This window comes from Haliotis cracherodii, unplaced genomic scaffold (genome assembly GCF_022045235.1).
Source record: "Haliotis cracherodii isolate W230 unplaced genomic scaffold, xgHalCrac1.p SCAF_25, whole genome shotgun sequence".
NCBI lineage: Eukaryota > Metazoa > Mollusca > Gastropoda > Lepetellida > Haliotidae > Haliotis > Haliotis cracherodii.
In genome coordinates, this window is record NW_027266281.1 from 918,458 (window position 1) to 937,541 (window position 19,084).

General features: G+C 37.7%; 2 long non-coding RNA genes across 2 annotated transcripts; one reads left to right on the top strand and one right to left on the bottom strand.

Moving 5' to 3' along the window:
• Nucleotides 1-7,924: 7,924 nt before the first annotated feature.
• LOC139472878 (uncharacterized) lies at nt 7,925-10,150 on the bottom strand. Its single transcript, XR_011653909.1, has 3 exons — nt 9,947-10,150; nt 9,187-9,277; nt 7,925-8,502 (listed from the first exon to the last, which is right to left on the bottom strand). It is a non-coding gene; the product is annotated as an uncharacterized lncRNA (long non-coding RNA).
• Nucleotides 10,151-10,415: 265 nt separating this feature from the next.
• LOC139472877 (uncharacterized) lies at nt 10,416-14,878 on the top strand. The gene is made up of 3 exons (XR_011653908.1): nt 10,416-10,453; nt 10,751-10,834; nt 14,440-14,878. It is a non-coding gene; the product is annotated as an uncharacterized lncRNA (long non-coding RNA).
• The last annotated feature ends 4,206 nt before the right edge of the window (nt 14,879-19,084 follow it).

Consider the following 19,084-nt stretch of genomic DNA (forward strand, 5'->3'; position numbering starts at 1 on the left):
TTGTCTGCTTCAGATTATATTTTTGTCGATACTTATTTTAACTAGGATAATTGTACTGACACCGGCGCTGTCCCTACTGAAGCTATCCATAAGAATTTCGAATTGCCGACCATTGTTCGATGCCAATACATCGATGACAAGTGAGGATATCATAAAGTGAACGTTGAGGCCGCGCTACAATATGATAAAAAGTTGACTGGTGTGTACATTACTACAGTGAACATGTACATGATCATGCCCTAATAATCAAATGCCGTAATGTCAAATACTAATTTATTATTGTGTGATGAATTTAACTGGATCAGTGGTAACATGTGATCTTAATATTCCATCAATTTCTTTCCTGATTAGTCCATCCATGTCTACAAAATGAAAATAATACAATTAAAATGGAGCATAGAACAATTCTTAATTTCAGGCTAGAGCTCTGGAAATCTAGACTTTCCCAATCATTAAAGACTTGAGTTGGTCTAATTTTTTACATTATTCTCTTGGGTCAACATCACAGCTCATACCATACACTAACAAGACCAGTTCGCCCCCCGCCGGAGCTCCCGGATTTTGGTTATATCATCTAACATGGCCAACTCTGCTCTTAAGTAAACAAGAACCTAATCAGCGAGGGGTCCTTTAATCATCCCCATGTGGCTGCTTATACAAATCTGATATCTCTTCCCAAAGACCTGGTTTATAATATATTTTCTGCTGAATATTCGAAACAAAAAGAGTGAGTTGGAACTACATATGTATACGGTTCTATTTTAAATGACTGCAGCGCTCCATTATGAAAACAATTTGTTTTAACGCCGCTCCAAGCAGTATTCCAGTGATATATGACGGCGGTCTGTTGTATATGAAATATATGCAAATTGAATCTTGAATCTTGAAAGTTGTAACATTTCCGCAAATAAGTATCACATGCAGTATACAGTATATCAACTGCAATATACTGTATACAACATTCAATATACAGTGTGTCGCGAGCTCTGCGCTGGGCTGGAGCACACATTTCCTACACCTCTCCCTTCGGCAAACACCTCACGAGGGTTGCAACGAGGTCACAGGTCAGGCGTGCACTCATCAGTTGTCTAATAAGGTCAAGAGTAAGATCTTCCGGAAGACCACTGCACTAGAGGTATGTTGATTGTTGATGAGGTACTACCTTTTTAGGAACTGGGAGTTGAACACTAAGCACTTTTAGAGAAGAGCTCACAATAAAACGTTATGGACTCGCGGACGGACTTGTGTTTTCATTTCAAGACGTACATGTATCAGGTTGAAATTCCTAACTGTAACAATAACTGAACTTTACGCCTTTTATACACATTTGTGATGGGGCGACAATGCGACAACGAGACATATTTTGACCTTGAAAATGTCGCGTTACGGCAATGCGAACAAGCGACAATGCGACAAATGGCCAATTGTGGCGCTTTTGTTAATTTTGAAACGTTTTGCTTGTTTTTGTAAAGGCGTCAATGCGACAATGCGACAACGAGACAATGTCACTTCCATAGTAATCCGTGCAAATAAAACTGAGTAATGAAATAGAAGTCTGATATGCCAGTTTAAAGGTAGAGTGTTGCAGCTTCTGATTTCATAGATCTTCAAGAAGGGTTATCAATAATGGGATGGGTGATGAGTTCAACTGCTTACGCTGTGATTAACAATAATGCTCCGAGTCAATACATTTTGTCGAATGTATGACAAATATTACGTGAATGAACATATTGTTCATACTCGTCCAAGTTTTTGACGGACAAAATAATTTACATGCTCGGTAAAAGTGAGGACAGGCATCATTGTGTGTTTCCGTGCTTTGTTCTGGTGAACAATTGACTTGTCCTTGTATGTGTTTGTGACGGGTGCCAGTTGTGTGGCAGGATACGCTCACCTTTTCCCGAACACCCATTGGATGACCTGAACCACTTCGGATTTTTATCCCACATCAGTCTGATATACCATGATATAACTGAAATACTGTACAGTTGAAAAGTATGTGTAATGCGATTACCGTAGTGTGTTACTGCAACTGTTCAAATTTTGTGCAGTGATGTTATGTAATATGTAAAAGAAAGCATATTCAATTGGAATGTGGAATAAGTCAGTTTTTACGCCTTTTCAAGAATACAGTCACGTGAAGAACGTCATGTGACCGACCACTCGTCCAAGCCGTATATCTTCACATCAAAAAAACTAGTTATTGTTATAACCAAATGAAACACAACCCATTATCCGATAGGGGTAACTGTACATAGCCGAGGGATATGTTACCACAATAAACGTAGTAACATTGTTTGGTTTGACTTCTTGGCGCGTGTCTGAATTCCATTAACATGTTACATATCCTAAAACTAGTTTATCAGCAAATCTCGCTGCACTGCGCGCGACAGATACTAGAGCAAGGCATGCCAGAAATACGAAACCTAAAGCTTCCGAAAGGAAGCCTTGGGCATCACGTGCGTCGGGGGACCAGCGCCATCTGATTGGCCGTTAACAGTTGTACAAGGCGGAGCAAAAAGCATCGTTTTTCCGTCCATTTTACGCTTGAAAAACTCGACCCTTTTCTGGACACTTTCTAGACGCTGACCAATTAATCAATTTTAATGAATTTTTAGTCGTTTTTCCGTCCAATGACCATATACGGAAAAAAACGACGTTTTCGTGTTTGCAGTGCGTGTAAATAAACGTCTGATGTGTTTTCCGAAATGATGCGAATTTGAAGCTCATTGTTGCTCCCTACCGACGAAATGATCTTGACATTGCATCCACATCCCTAGAACTTGAGACCAGCAAAACTTTACATCTGTACATCTCATATATTTGAGATGGGTGGCGACAAAGTGTATTTCTTCTCGACACATGCATAAAAATACGTTTTGCGTATATTTTAAATAAGGTTTAGGGAATTTTCTTTCAAAAGAGCGGATTTGCGAATCATGGTGTTCACACTAATCTTTGATGATACTACATCGAATTTCAGGTTTCAAATTGGGAATGATCCTCAAGGTCTGAGTAATCAGATTTTAGACTTTAATGTATCTCGTCAAGTGAAGGATATTTTCATCTACTTCCTGTCCGAAATTGACAGTTTCCAACAGAAAAGTTTCTCCATGGCATACAACGCCCAATTATCACTCGCCATCGATGACACGTTATTCATTTGCGACAGGCAAATGAAAACACTATCTGTTCAAACCACGGGATATAACCATATCGCTCTGTTGGATGTTAGTGATCTCAAGGAAGCCGTCGAGCAGATCATTTCAAGCGTCACAACACTCCAACTTACCGAGTTTCGAAACAGATTTTTTCATTTGAATTAAGGTAAGTTTTCAAGATTACTCCAGTTGAATTATTAAAAAAAACACGTTTAACACCTGATATGAAATTTCATACAGGTTTTGTTTGTCAAATAACGAGTTTCAATTTCGATATAAGCTGTCTAAATAAGCTCTAAGGTTTCCAGTCTCCTGCTCAGTTCATTCACTCACATTCAACTTGAGACAATAGACTGTTTTTTTTGTTTTAAGAACTTGTGAGTGAGTGAGTGAGTTGTGTTTAACGCCGCTTTTAACAGTATTCCAGTTATATCGCGGCGTGTCAGCTTAATGTGGGAGGAAAGCCCGAATTGATGCAGATCTCGGACGTTTACCACTTCGGTGAAACCTACGAGCTAGGGTATGTTGCCGACAAACCTAGAAACATAATCGGGGCGAACCGGGATTCCAACCCACATTTTTCTGACGTGACCAAGGGATGCAACTCTGCACAGCGACTGGGTCCCCCCGTGCCCCCCCCCCCCCCCCCCCCCCCGTTTTAAGACATAAAAAACAAACAGGTCAAAGAAGATTACATAGTTCTTTAATAAAAAAAACCGAACAATGACATCGTCCTCTATTGAATACACAGTTCTATGATTACAGGCCTCTTCTACTGCTAACTTCTGTAAGTTTTTTCATGAAAGTTCACAGGGAAATGCTCTTTCTCTATTGAGCTGTGGATACTGGTCACTGAAAATAAAAAGAAGTAAGCAATGCATTAAATCAGTATAGAACAACAACAGAACCAACAGATAATTGTTCAAACACTCATTCTTTAAAACAATATTTATTCTGTGATCTAATATATTATGAAACTAAGTACCTAGATTGGTATTGTATGGGCTGAATCACAAGTTAATTGCTGCGTTACTAAGCAAACTCATTAAGGGTTGTTAATGTAATCACATTAAGTTAGCTCATTTACTCAGTGATAAAACGATTGTGTGACTAACCTACATACGTCAATGCATGTATTAACTCATGGATGAGAAATTGTGATATCATGGACATGTGAACTAGTTAGGCAATAAATAATTTCTAACCTGTCCATGCACGAGTGTTCGATTTGAAAGGTAGTTATTGCTTTCAACAGTAGTCCACAAGATCAACTACAACTATGAAACTTAATCCTACATCGATGAAATATTTGTCAAATATTATACCTATATATAAAATAAAAAGTCCTATTATCTTTCAATTTAATTCTTTCTTGTTAATTGTATGCAGACAATTAGGTCTTGCATGAGTGGTTGACCTGCGTCATCCGTAGTGTTTTGTTGTCATGGTCACAGATAGCCACGACCAAAGCTCATAGCACGCAGAGTTCTAAAATTCCATCAAATAGTTTAGCATGCATATTATTATTATATTATATATCACCTTTGGTTGAGAACAGTGAAACGTTGCACCATTTCGCAATATAGACATTGTCATCCATAATAGTAAATCTAACTTGACAAAGAAACATAATTCTACATTGACTATACAGAAAATTAAATAGTTTTTAAATGTTAGTATAGTAACAGATGTGATTGATAATGCGTGTTGACTTAAGAGTAGAATAGTCCATTATCATAAATAATTGAAAAATAATTCTCACCTCACTCTGACTTTGAATCTGTTCTCCCATAGAGATACGTCTGTCTTCGACGCATTTGAAGAACTTCAGGATGTTGAATTTCCTTTTGTTTTTGGAAGTACCCTGTCCTGTGAATACCATGTGAGTGGAATCTTCAAGGGCATCCAAGTATTGATGGTTCAGGAGAACATCAAATCTGTTATCACCTCCTTTCTTCTCGACAGTCGATAGGATAGTCTTGCAAACATCTTCATCGTGGATTTTGAAAGTTTCAGAGGACAAGATCTCTAACAATATGTTTTTGGGTAGATCACTCACTTTGCATCGGATTGTACATTCCTGGAGACCACCGTTATCGTTTAGCTTAGACATAAGCTCTTCCTTTGAAACAATAACGACTTCGGGTTTAAAGACCTTGTTGGTGACGATGATATCATCAACTTCTGTTGACGTCCGCTTTAGAGACTTTGCCATAATTTGAGGATGGTGGTGATGGTGTTTAGGCGTGGATCAGATAGAATGTGTTCAGACTTGAAATATACGCTCTTTATAGTCTTTCTTGTTTTTGTTTTTTCTTCTTCTCACAGGGGTTATTTACTTGATGGGAGTGTCACAGTAGTTTCAGATACGGTGTTGTTAATATCAGCAGTTCCCTTTTCAAAACAGTCTCGTGTTTACACGTGTGGTTTTTTTTTTCCCTTTCAACTGTCCGTATACGTCTTGTTGATACAGCTGTTAAAATATAATCTGTAGGTTCACTCGAATAACAGTAACTAGAGACGTTACAAATACGCCCTCGTTGATTTAAGGATTTCCTTTCAAAACAATCTCGTGTTTACACAAGTGTTTTTCCTTTCAACTGTCCGGGAAACGCCTAGTATTTCCTTTCAAGACAGTATCGTGGTTACGCAAGTGTTTTTCCTTTCAGCTGTTTTGGAAGGCCCTTCCGTGGGAACTGCACCATCACAATGTTGACGTAGATGTTATCTTTCACTCATGTAAAATCCGTAGGTTCACTGTCCTCCATCTCAACAGTCGGGGAAAAAAAATATGTAACTTGTTCTGTGTGTCTAAAACGTTCTGCTTTAATGAAATTAAAACCACTGGCTTCCACAGCAAAAAAAATGCAGTTTCCGGTATCCGGATACCTGCCGGATACCACCGGACACTTACCCAAAACGCGTCCGGGTATCCGGTGGCAGATACCAAGCCGGATACCAGATCCGTGGTATCCGGCATGGACACCTCACCTGAAAGTATGCCACCTGGAATCCGGGTATCCGGCAGCGGATACCTCACCGGATACCTCAATCTGGGTGTCCAAGGATCCGGCACCGGATACCAAGGATCCGGCACCGGATACCTCATTCTGAGTTTCCCAAAACATGTCACAATTTGGGGGTGCATTTTGTTCAATTAAGTGTGAAACACATAAATATATATTGGAAACTAGCCATGAAAATTGAACATTGCTGAAGGAATCCGGCAGGTATCCGGCAGGTATCCGGATGCAATCCTGGTAAATGATGTTAGCCTGGGCATATCAGATAGCTGTAGTAACATTCTGTGTCATTTTAGTTGTAAATATCCCCTTAAAGTTGAGATCTATGGGCATGTACTTTTGGAGAAGACAATTTTTTCAATCTTTTTAGATGTTAAGCTGTTTAATGAACAAACATCAGTTCTAATACGTGTATGATGATATCCTTAAATTTCATGTTCAGACTTCCAGATTGAAAGAGTGAAAGTATAAACTCATCGACTGTGTGCTCACTTGGGCCTTTGGTCCTAGTGAGATGATAATATGATTATTTGTAAAGGTACAAGTACTTGTTACGAGCATACCAGCTTCATTTAAGTTTGAAACACAATATGCCTCACTCTGAGGGTGACATGTACCAGATTTCATCACACTACAGAGAGCTGTTCCTCAGTTACTGTGAACATTTTTACTGAAAGACATTGAAAGCTAATCTGACCTTCAATATCAGTTGCGACTATTTCAAAAACAATTGTAAATTGCTTCATTCAGTATAACATTGACAAACATATGACAATGATATACAACTATATGAGTAAGAGTTATTTAGACTTCTGCAGGAAAAGGCACATTAGAGAACAAGAGTCATCAGAAAGATGACATAACCCCCCGGCAGATGTCTGTCAAGTAACCACTAGTAAATGTGCATTTCTGTATGTAATGAGTCAACAGTTTAAAGTTCTTTAAGAAGCATAAATTGTTTATCCACAAAAGATCCACCATGGTCGCATCCATATGAATGCCAAGTTTTGATCAAATACATTGAATGGTTTTCGAATTCTGCCCCAGAAACGAACCTCATCCCCAATTGAGTCTATGTCCAACTTCATTCCATAAAAATTTAAAAAAATAAAAATTAGAAAAATCCCAAAATATCAAAAGGCAACACTTCAGTATGTGCCTGATAGCTTTGCCAAGTTTCGATCAAATACACTGAAAGGTTTTTGAATTCTGCCCCGGAAACGAACCCCATCCCCAATTGAGTCTGTGTCCAACGTCATTCCATAAAAAATAAATTAATTTTTTTTTAGAAAAATCCCAAAATACCAAAAGGCACCACTTCAGTATGTGCCTGATAGATTTGCCAAGTTTCGATCAAATACACTGAATGGTTTGGGAATCCTTCCCCTGGAAAAGGAAATGATTACGGATGGACAGACAGACTGGCTGATCGCTATATCACCCCGTATTATATGCCGGGGGGGGGGGGGGGGGTAAAAAGTAAGTGTATGACCTGTTGCCAACTTCTATCCCTGCCCTAAGGAAGAGTTTGGCCATTAACAATTTTTTTGTCTGGCTATGACATTGACCTTTGACATAGCAGATCAATGTGTTCCAAAGATGTCCAAGCAATGCATGGTTTCATCCGATAACTGTGGCTATCGAACTGAGGCAAAATATTGGAAAATCCCCATTTACATACCTGGCTAAAGAAACATAAACAACAAACAAATTATCAATTTCTTTTATTTATATGCCTATATCACACACTGAACATTGTTCACATGATGGTTCCTGATGCAGTATGCAATTTCCTCCTATTCTTCAATACTCATAACAGAGTGGGATAACTGTTCGCTTGAAAGCATAAGCAGACCATGCTCACCAGTTCAGAGTTACTTGCCCTCAAATATCCTTTCCCTTCTATATTGCCATGGAAAAACAGGAACCAGGATGAGGGGAGGCCAGATCGGCTCTATCCCTGTTGCATTGTGTTAGTAGAATTGTGAACATTCTATTTGGTGTTTGGGTCCACATTTATAGACAAGTAGTCGCAAACATCATTCCTTTCAAGTGATTACCACATGGCCAAAGACAATAATTTCTTCAACGTCCTTGAAGGGTCCCACTCCGACTTGGCATTGGTTGGTCTTCTCACATTAGCCAGACCAGCCTTTGTGAGTGTGTCCCAGTGTCAATTGGGATATAACTTCTTGGTAGGCCCCCATTGAAATAACAGGATTCTCCTCATCACTGTCTGCCTATCACTTCTGATATCTGGAAGGGTCCTTCCAGACTGTCAACCAGTCATCCGGGTATCTCAAGCTGGACTTCAGTTTCTGCAAAATTATGTATAAAGATTGTAGCAATAGAAAAGAATTGTTGCAACATGTACTTACAGATAAAAGGCAGCAAATTCACTTAATTTATCATCTTTGAGTTTTGTTATATACCAAACATTTGAGATATATATTGTTCCATGCTGATGAGTTGAAACAATCATTAACTGACATCTCTTAAAAATGCTTCCCATACAAGCCAAAGTAATAGATGAGGTAGCAAGTGGGCTCATTGATCGCTCGTAATCGTACCCAATAACGTGGGATGTTGTCCATAACAGTCATCATCGGTGCGTCTGGATCGAGCTCATAACATTACTCACTGGCTTGCCTAGTTGGGATTTGAGATTTGATTATTTATAATCCTTGTCATTTAGCTGAACTATTGTTGGATGTGGTGTTAAATGAGTGAAATGGGAAGAGAGCCCGAAGTGATGCAGGTCTTACATGTTTACCACTTTGATGAAACCCACAAGCAAGTGTATGATGCTACCCTCGATTCAAACCCACGACCATTGGTTTCTGTCAAGCCCAAGAGATGCAACTATGCACAGCAAGTTGTGGTGCCTTTGATAATTAGGCAATCCATGCCAACAGGTGATAAAGAACAAGCAAACTGAAAAAATATTTGCAGAATAGCTACATGAACATGATGAACCAAACAGAATAATTTCAAATATTTACCACTCACTGCTACTCTTCTCTTGTTCCTCATTGCTTCCCTTTTTCCATTGATGCTGTGCAGGTGACTGACTCATTCATTCATCCAGACATTCTGCAAAAATAAGTAGCATTCACATTACAGAAATATCCAAACTGTACATGCTGTACATTGAATTCAATTGAAAAGGCCCCAGTTGAGTTTCCAACTTAGAACTGTCCTTATTAAAATATTTCATCCCAAACATTCAGAGATAAAACATAATCCCATATTTAACAACTGTCAAACAATTATTGGGTCATTCAACATACACTTTACATAGGGAATCACTTGTTGCAAAAAAGATCCTCGCCAAGGTCAGAGTCATTCCATGAAATATTGAATTATTTAGTCATGAAGCTTATACAAAACAAGGACATAACAGTGTAATTATAAAAATATGTTAAGCGTAAAAAAAGTAAAGTCTTTGGCGGCCATTATTGTAAATTATAGTCTGTATTAGCATCCCACAAAAGTTTAGAGTTAATAATCGTTCCTAGATCTTTGTACTTTTCTTCATTATCTATAAAAAGCGGATCTAATTTGGATCATCTTGTTTTGACCACAAATCCATTACGCCCCTTATGCAAATCCTTGTCGTCATAACAAACAGTTGACCATAATACTAAAAAAAGGACCCTTGGCGTTTACGGTAAAGTATGTAGAGCAGGAAAATATCAAAATCAATCCGTTCCATAAGATCTCTGCACGGAAATCATAAGGTCACGAAGCCCTGCTACGTACCTGGCATCCGCATTTGCTGCCAATCGCCTTTCCAAATACTGTTGACTTCCGCGTTGTGGATGGCTCAGAGGAACTTCGGCCGGCATTTCCGTGGTGGAGGTGAATGAGAACAATGTATCGATACACGAGGTAAGCTTATCGTAATCAAGCATGACAGTGTATATCGATACACGAGGTTTGTTTACGTCCATGTTCTAAAATGGCGCCCTGGACCGCAGGGGAATATGGGTAAATTGGCTTGTTCCGGGTTAACACAAAGCTGGGCCCCCGTCTCTAATATCACAATACTGTTTGGCGCAAGTTGGCGATGCGCATAGGGAGCCCGGAACCAGTTTAACACGACATAAGCTGGTTCCCGGCTCTCTATGCGCGTCGTCAACTTGCGCCAAGTTATATTAGAGACGAGGCCCAGCTTATACACTGAACACGATCGGTCATTTCGTCAAAATTGGCCAAATATTGACATTGCAGCTGAGGTAATGCTGGCAGCTGAAGTGACACATTAAGGTAAGGAATATGTGAATATTACAATGATCACGTATTAAAGTAATTTACCACATGTAAGCCTGTCACATGTGACACATTAACTTTCATAGCCAACATGTAAGTAAATGTATCAGGATATAATTATATTTTTATATAACAAGTAGCCTGTCTATCATATGTTAGTATTTGCTTATGTATATAATGAAGAAATATGTTTACTTTAACTGGATAATTTGTATGCTAATGTGACTCACTGTCTTATTTCATATACTCCCTTTACTCTGTGAGATGATTAATAGCCTCAACATATTTTTCCAGATGTGAAGAATCAAGAACAGCTTTAATGACAGGGAAGTTTTGCATCAGAGATCATCGTGAAGTGGAAGATAAGACATTTTAAGGGTATGAACATTTTCACTTGAACTAGCTGAACAATAACCATGATGACAACTTTATCATGGGGGAATTTTGGGTGGTGGGGTAGCCTAGTGGTTGAAGCGTTCACTCTTCGTGCTGAAGACCCATGCAGGTTTGATTCCTGCCACATAGCTGCGATATTGCTGAGTGTGGCGCTAAACATCAAACAAAGCTAACAGCCGCATACATACTCACATGGGGATTCCAGGTTGAAGTTAGTCCCCATCAACATGATCAACCTATGCTAGTTGTAAGAGATAACTTAATGGATCGGCTGATCAGGCTCGCTGACTTGGTTGATCCATGTCATTGTATCCCAATTGTGTGGATGGATGCTCATGATGTCAATCACTGGATAGTCTGGTCCAGACTTGATTATTTACAGACCGCCGTCATTTAGCTGGAATATGGCTGAGTGCAGAGTTAAACAACAAACACCAACATGATTCTACAACCTGCTCTTGTGGATACCATTTTGAGGATCCTACACATAACTTCTTTTCGGGTCTTAACTATTGCAATATGTTCTACTACATGTGTTTTAAACATATATTTTTTTCATTGGCTTATCTAAATGATGCTCAAATACAAAATAATTAATAATATAATACTAATTCTATACTATTGCAAACTATCAGTTGAGCAATAATGTAATCATCTGATTATAATTAGATAATGAAGTCCATATTGATTAAATCTACCAGATTCTGAGATAAATGCACGTATTGATTGATTTATTTCAATGTTTTCCTGTACATAATTTTCAACAATTCCATATAAAGCTTTCTTATATCCATGCTGTATAATAATAATACCTATTATTTCTAATAATAGCATAAATTGGACACACAAATAAGTAATGAATGGTATTTTTATAACAGGTGCCACACATGCGGGATAGGTCATTTCACATGAATCATTTTTATGTGAATTTAAATCACTAATATCAATGCTGTATAATAATAATACCTATTATTTCTAATAATAGCATAATTTGTCACACACATATAAGTAATGAATGGTATTTTTATAACAGGTGCCACACATGCGGGATAGGTCATTTCACATGAATCATTTTTATGTGAATTTAAATCACTACAAGCTGATCTGAGTCCTGAAAGGATATGCCTTCGATTCTGTGAAAATGGAAATGCTTAAACATCTCCCAATATTAACCATGCTATTACAGAATCTGTTCACTTGTTTGTGTATGTAAAATATTTTTGAACCATTACATCCATCTAATGATTGTTTGTATGTGTGATGTGCCAGTAGAGGTATATATGTACAAGCATGTGCATACGCGTATAAAAAATATGTATGTTTGGCTAGGTACCAGTATATGAATTAGTTGTTTTGTGCGACTTGTATATTAGCATCATCATAGTTTCAACAGACAGTTTATGTATATCAAATGTTAAATGTCTTTGAAGGGAGAATTGCATATCAAAACTGACATTATTGTATTACTTATGAGTAGAACTTTTTAAGTATCTGGCAAGATACATTTCCTTGGTCCACAGAAACATGTTACTAGTAAACTGTAAACTGACTTGTCAGTGTGGTTGGAAACTAACTAAGCTGTCACTACTCAATTAAGTAATTAACAGATAATTGCAAGTGATAATACCCACCTGACACTAATTGCCCTGTTAATCCCTAATCCACCATGAGTTGACATTGAGTTCATCTTGCTAATGAGCTGTTGTGAGCGTAACAAGATGATAAACATCAAAGGTGGGGCAGGCTTTGATCAAGTGTTCTGTAGAAGAGATTATGTCATTTGTTTAATGTTTATTTAGGATTAGCTACATCCCTTGATCCTACCAAGACCATACTTGAGATTATCAGACAGTTTGTCTGGATACAACCTGATGTCTCAACTGTATTGGATTCTGCCTTGTAGCAAACTATGTGTGTGACAAGGACTTTGACCACTCTGTGCAGATGCATAACAATGCACTTGGGGTATGATTCAATTGGGGTATGATTCAATTATGTCACACAAGTCAAAGATGGGTTCCACTGTATTTAGAAACAGACTATAGATGCAATACTGTGTAACTTTATAACAATCAAACGAGTATTCAAATAGGAATACACATATTTTTACAATGACCCTTGAAAAGTTCCAAAACCAAATAGAACTACTTAAATAATGATTACACTTGACCAATATATTTGGCAGTTTTTCCCGTTATTGTTAATCTTAATTAAAGATAGGATAAATGATAAAAATATGATAATGATTTTACTCATGACTAATCATGGGCGGATACAGCTTTTTTTACAGCTACAGTATTTATTGTCTTTGGTGGTAATTTATACAGAAATAAAGATTTATTTTCGAAATAAAAAGGGGGGTGCGCACCACAGCACCCCCCCTCTGTATCCGCCCATGCTATTGCCAGCAAGGTCCCCAAAATGTAATATACATAGTTTTTAGTCGATTGTTCAGGTGGTTCTTTTCAGTTGATTTTTTTGTATCAGTGTCTATTTTGGCCTACCAATTAATGGTAGATATTAATTATCAATAATAAGTGAGATAATTATTTTCAATGTGGCTCCCATTGCAACTGAAGCAAGGAACGATTCAAATTAAGCCTGATTCAGCTGCTACATTTATATGTTCTTGCTTCTCTAATCAGTAATTCAATCAGTTGTATAGTGACTTGATATTTGGTGAAAATATCTGTTGTATGAAATCCTAATGTTACTTACTTTTGTATTTGAGATGATATTTGTATTTGGTAGCCTAGTGGGTAATGCGTTCTCCGAAGCACTGGGTTCTGTTCCCCACATGGGTACTGTGTGAAAAGCCCATTTCTGGTGTCCCCGCAGATATATTGCTGGAATATTGCTAAAAGCTGTGTGGAACTATACTAACTTGCACACTCATTATATAATATTTTGAGATCACTTACATGACTTGTGTGATTGAAAGTTTTGATAATTATGAATACCGTATTTGACAGAATAAGCGCCCAGGGCGCTCTCAAAATTTTGTGCTTTATGCTGGCAGCCTGAAATGTTAATGTACGACAAATATATTTTTCCAGAATGAAATTCCCCATAATTAAGGGTGCATATCACACACGAATGTGTATTATATGCAAATAAATAAGCGTTGTATACATTGATCAATTGGAAAGGGTGCTAATTGGGATTGTTAACTAGCCAATATATTAGCAAATATTCCCGTGGGCGCTTATTAGAGCGAGGCACTTATTACATCAAATACGGTAGTTCTGTTTTTATGTATAAGAACCTATTTTATGCAATTTGCATTGCCTTGTTTACCCTTCCTTATGTTTTGATGTAATGCAAACATTTGAGAAAAATTCAGGTGAGCCTGCCTTATGGCACTACAGGAATTGTTTTCAGAAGATCAATTACAATTTTGTATTTTCTGTAAAATTTACTGTTTGCTATGGCTTTTTTACATTGGTTAACATGGTTTGGTTAACAGTTGCTTGATAAACTGTCATTACCTTACTCATTGAGAAACCAACTTTTTACCCTTTGTCAATATATGTGTGTTTCTTATATTTTTAATAACAAGATTTTAAAGATGTTATGAATTGTTTCAGGCACCTGGATTTCACAATGACACCAGATCAGACAAGTCATACAAAGGACTCTCAGGGTGATGAATAATCCTCCCCAGAACAACTAGCAGGTTCACCTCAGAAAGTGATGATTCTGAATGAATAATGCCACATCAGTGTGATTCTGTAGGTTGTTTTATTACGACATTAATCAAGTCTAAAGGAATTAATACCACAGCAGTGAGACTATGTTTATGTGGTGTACACTGACGCTGACTATACAAATCTGAATGACTTTTGTGGTTTACTGCACAAACATAATTGACTTTAGATATTCTTCTCCCTTGAAATTCTTCTGAGATTTGACCGATTTGTTTATTTAGAAAATGGCATTGAAGCATCTGTTTCTGTTTTTGAATGTTCTTGCAAACACCTTTGGTTACTGAACCAATGAAATGTCATAAAATCAATAAATATGATTTGTTATCTTAACAACTTTTTTTGTTTTGCTTCTTTAAAGAAATATGATATTGATCATTCATAACATAGGTGCTAACATATATCAAATATACTAATGCCCTGAATGTTTTCCTACAATTAATACAGCTCACTGAATGAAGTTTTTAGTTCCATGTCAGTAGAAAAATTACATTGATATTTTTATGTACCGGAACTTTATTAGGTGTTTTCTGTGGATGCACCCATTTGGGTTAATGATATTCTGTTTCAAACTTCAATGAAACTCGTCTGTCAAGATGTAACAAGTACTGATACAGTTCCAAAATAATCTTTTAATCTCACCAGGAACAAAGGCCCAAGTGAGCACATAGCCAATGACTTTCATTTGTTTTGTCAGAGTGAATATGGTGTTATGTCACTTTATGAGCAAAATTCCAACAATATAATGATGGTTGACACCAAGCAATGTACCGATGTGGTGAATCGAGCGCTTCAACCACGAGAAGCTAGAACAAACTGGGAATATGAAGATGAAATGTAAGGATACCATCATACCAGGACTGAATGCTTTTCATTTAATACGCTGAACATCTAAAATGAAATATATATGAATTTGAAAAATGTTTTCACCAAAAGTACCTGCCCATAGATCTCAACTTTAAGGGGATATTTACAACCAAAATAACACAGAATATTACTACAGCTATCTGCTATGCCCAGGCTAACATTATTTACTAGGAGAAAGACATCTCGAAAAATTGCATCCGGATACCTGCCGGATACCTGCCGGATACCTTCAGCAATGTTCAATTTTCATGGTTAGTTTCCAATATATTTTTAGGTGTTTCACACTTAATTGAACAAAATGCACCCCCCGAATTGTGACATGTTTTGGGAAACTCAGAATGAGGTATCCGGTGCCGGATCCCTGGACACCCAGATTGAGGTATCCGGTGAGGTATCCGGTGCCGGATACCCGGATTCCAGGTGACATACTTTCAGGTGAGGTGTCCATGCCGGATACCACAGATCTGGTATCCGGCAAGGTTTCTGCCACCGGATACCCGGACGCGTTTTGGGTAAGTGTCCGGTGGTATCCGGCAGGTATCCGGATACCGGAAACTGCATTTTTTTTGCTGTGTTCTTTATCGATATCACACGTACGGGTTAAGCGTCGCTCCTTTTAGATTTGATTTTTGGGTTAGGTACTATGTAACCCAGACACGAACTGAGCAATGCGGTCCACATGTTGGAATTGGTTTGGTTTAGACTCAAATTCACGATGCAAGTTATCACTACGATATAAATGATAACGATTTGAGAAAAAAAGACAGCTTCTGTTTTGGGTATTCTTTTCCCAAAGAGCTTCCATGAGTCGGTTGAGGTGGAACGAGTCATGGATGTGTGTACTGCTGACTCCTCCATGGTAAATGAAAAAAACTATCACCAACTCCTGCATTTATTCATATATTTTTTTTTCATATACATGTGACCTTTCTCAAACACTAACTGGAGACGGCCTTGTTGATATGAGGCGTTCCCTTTTCAAAACAGCCTCGTGTTTACAAAAGTGTTTTTCCTTTCAACTGTCCGGGAACGCCTTGTTGATACAACTGATAAAAAATAATCTGTAGCTTCATTCGAATAACAGTAACTGGTGACGTTTCTAACACGCCCTCGTTGATTTAAGTATTTCCTTTCAAAACAGCCTCGTGTTTACACGAGTGTTTTTCCTTCCAACTGTCCGGGAATGCCTTGTTGATACAACTGATAAAATCTAATCTGTACCTTCACTCACTCGACTAACAGTAACTGGAGACGTTTCAAATACGCGCTTTTTGATTTCAGTGTTTCCTTTCAAAACAATCTCGTGTTTACACAAGTGTTTTTCCATTCAACTGTCCGGAAATGCCTTGTTGATACAACTGATAAAAAATAATCTGAGTAACTGGAGACGTTTCAAATACGCGCTCGTTGATTTAAGTGTTTCCTTTCAAAACAATCTCGTGTTTACACAAGTGTTTTTCCTTTCAACTGTCCGGAAATGGTTTGTTGATACAACTGTTAAACGAGGTTATTGGTCAAGGTTATACGAGGTCATTGATCGCATGACAACAACATCAACACCCCCCACCCCCCCAAGGTCAAGGTTATGTGACGTCATCAAATGTGGATGTGTGGATGGATACTTATCACTTATCTACTACTTGTATATTTTGATGAAATTTGAAATTGCCGTGAATATTGCCGATGCATTAAATGTTCTGAAGAGTAAAGCTAGATTGTGTATTATTTTGATGTAGAGCCCGAACAGAAGTTTGTTAGTGATCATGATATATAGATCAGTTGTCAACGTAATACCACTCGTCCGCTCGTATTGACCAGTGGCAGAATGTGCAGGGCGAGAAAGAACAAACGCTCGTCCTACCGGGCGAGTAAATATTTCAGTCATATCAATTCATCTCTAATCAAATTCAATAAAAGATTTTACTTTCTTTAGTTAAAGAAATGTTTCGAGCCCTGAGTTGGCCTTTTAATGTGTGGGTACCCATTGAGGAGCCCCATTTCTTATTATAATGAGTCTATCCTTTTTAGCTCCTGCTAAGATGCATTACTTTCTGTAATAATGAGTTGGTCTCTAATTTTTCATTACCAGTTATGACACGCCACTAAATATGCTGACTTGGTCTCAAACGTTCCAGCTCCTATTGTGATGCGCTACTTTACATAATCAGTTGGTCTCTAATGTTTAAGCTCCATTTGTGACATCTGTTATTATGTGATGTTCTCTCATGTTTCAGCTCTAGTTTAGATATCTCCAGTCGCAATGCGCTGTTCTCTAATATTTTAGCTCCAGTTGAGATACGCCACCTTCTAGTTTAATGTGATGCTCTCTAATGTTTCAGATTAAGTTGAGATGCGCCAAATCCTATAATTATTATTTGTCAGTTTAATGTTTGAGCTCCAGTTGAGATGCGCGACTTCCTTCTATAATGAGTTTTTTGGATGATTCATATCTAGTTGGATACGGGTGACTTAGACGAAGCAGATTGTGTTTCCTGGCAGAATAATTTTTTTCAGTATTATGGTTTAAACTCGGCGCTACTTTAACTCCATATAGCGTCTGTAGTCTGTAGTCTTTAAATGTTTCAGATCCCGTTGAGACGGGCCGCTTATATAAGGAGTTATTCTTTTAATGTTTCAGATCCCGTTGAGACGGGCCGCTTATATAAGGAGTTATTCTTTAAATGTTTCAGATCCCGTTGAGACGGGCCGCTTATATAAGGAGTTATTCTTTAAATGTTTCAGATCCCGTTGAGACGGGCCGCTTATATAAGGAGTTATTCTTTAAATGTTTCAGATCCATTTGAGACTGGCCGCTTATATAAGTAGTTATTCTTTAAATGTTTCAGATTCAGTTGAGACGCGCCGCTTATATAAGGAGTTATTCTTTAAATGTTTCAGATCCAGTTGAGACGCGCCGCTTATATAAGGAGTTGGTCTTTAAATGTTTCAGATCCCGTTAAGACGCGCCACTTCTAAAAGGAGTTGGTCTTTAATGTTTCACATCCAGTTGAGACACGCTACTTATATAAGGAGTTGGTCTTTAAATGTTTCAGATCCCGTTAAGACGCGCCACTTCTAAAAGGAGTTGGTCTTTAATGTTTCAGATCCAGTTGAGACACGCCACTTATATAAGGAGTTGGTCTTTAAATGTTTCAGATCCCGTTAAGACGCGCCACTTCTAAAAGGAGTTGGTCTTTAATGTTTCAGATCCAGTTGAGACACGCCACTTATATAAGAAGTTCCATAAAACGTGTCATGTATTCATGTTCTTCCAACTTCTAAATGCCTTTCTTCAAAGACTTTAAAACTCTTTTAATTTTTAACGTCCTGTTTTAATAATGTTCTGCTTATTATTTAGATTTGGCATGTTCACTGGCCAGGCTGTGTTAATTAATACATGATGCATATGAACTATGTATTCACAAAAATATGTCATGGAAGACACTATTTTAAAAGTGATCTCACATTCTTAGTTTAATAATATAATCATTCCTTTTCAGTTTAGAATTTATTATATACTTCAGTGTGAAAGACTGAGGTTTCTGAAGTTGAGTAAAGAGATATTTTCATCGCAGGGAACATAACACTTGTTATCACACGGCTTTCCTTTTACAGAAAAAACCAAAACTACGTCTGCGTTGTCTGTAAACAAACATTATTG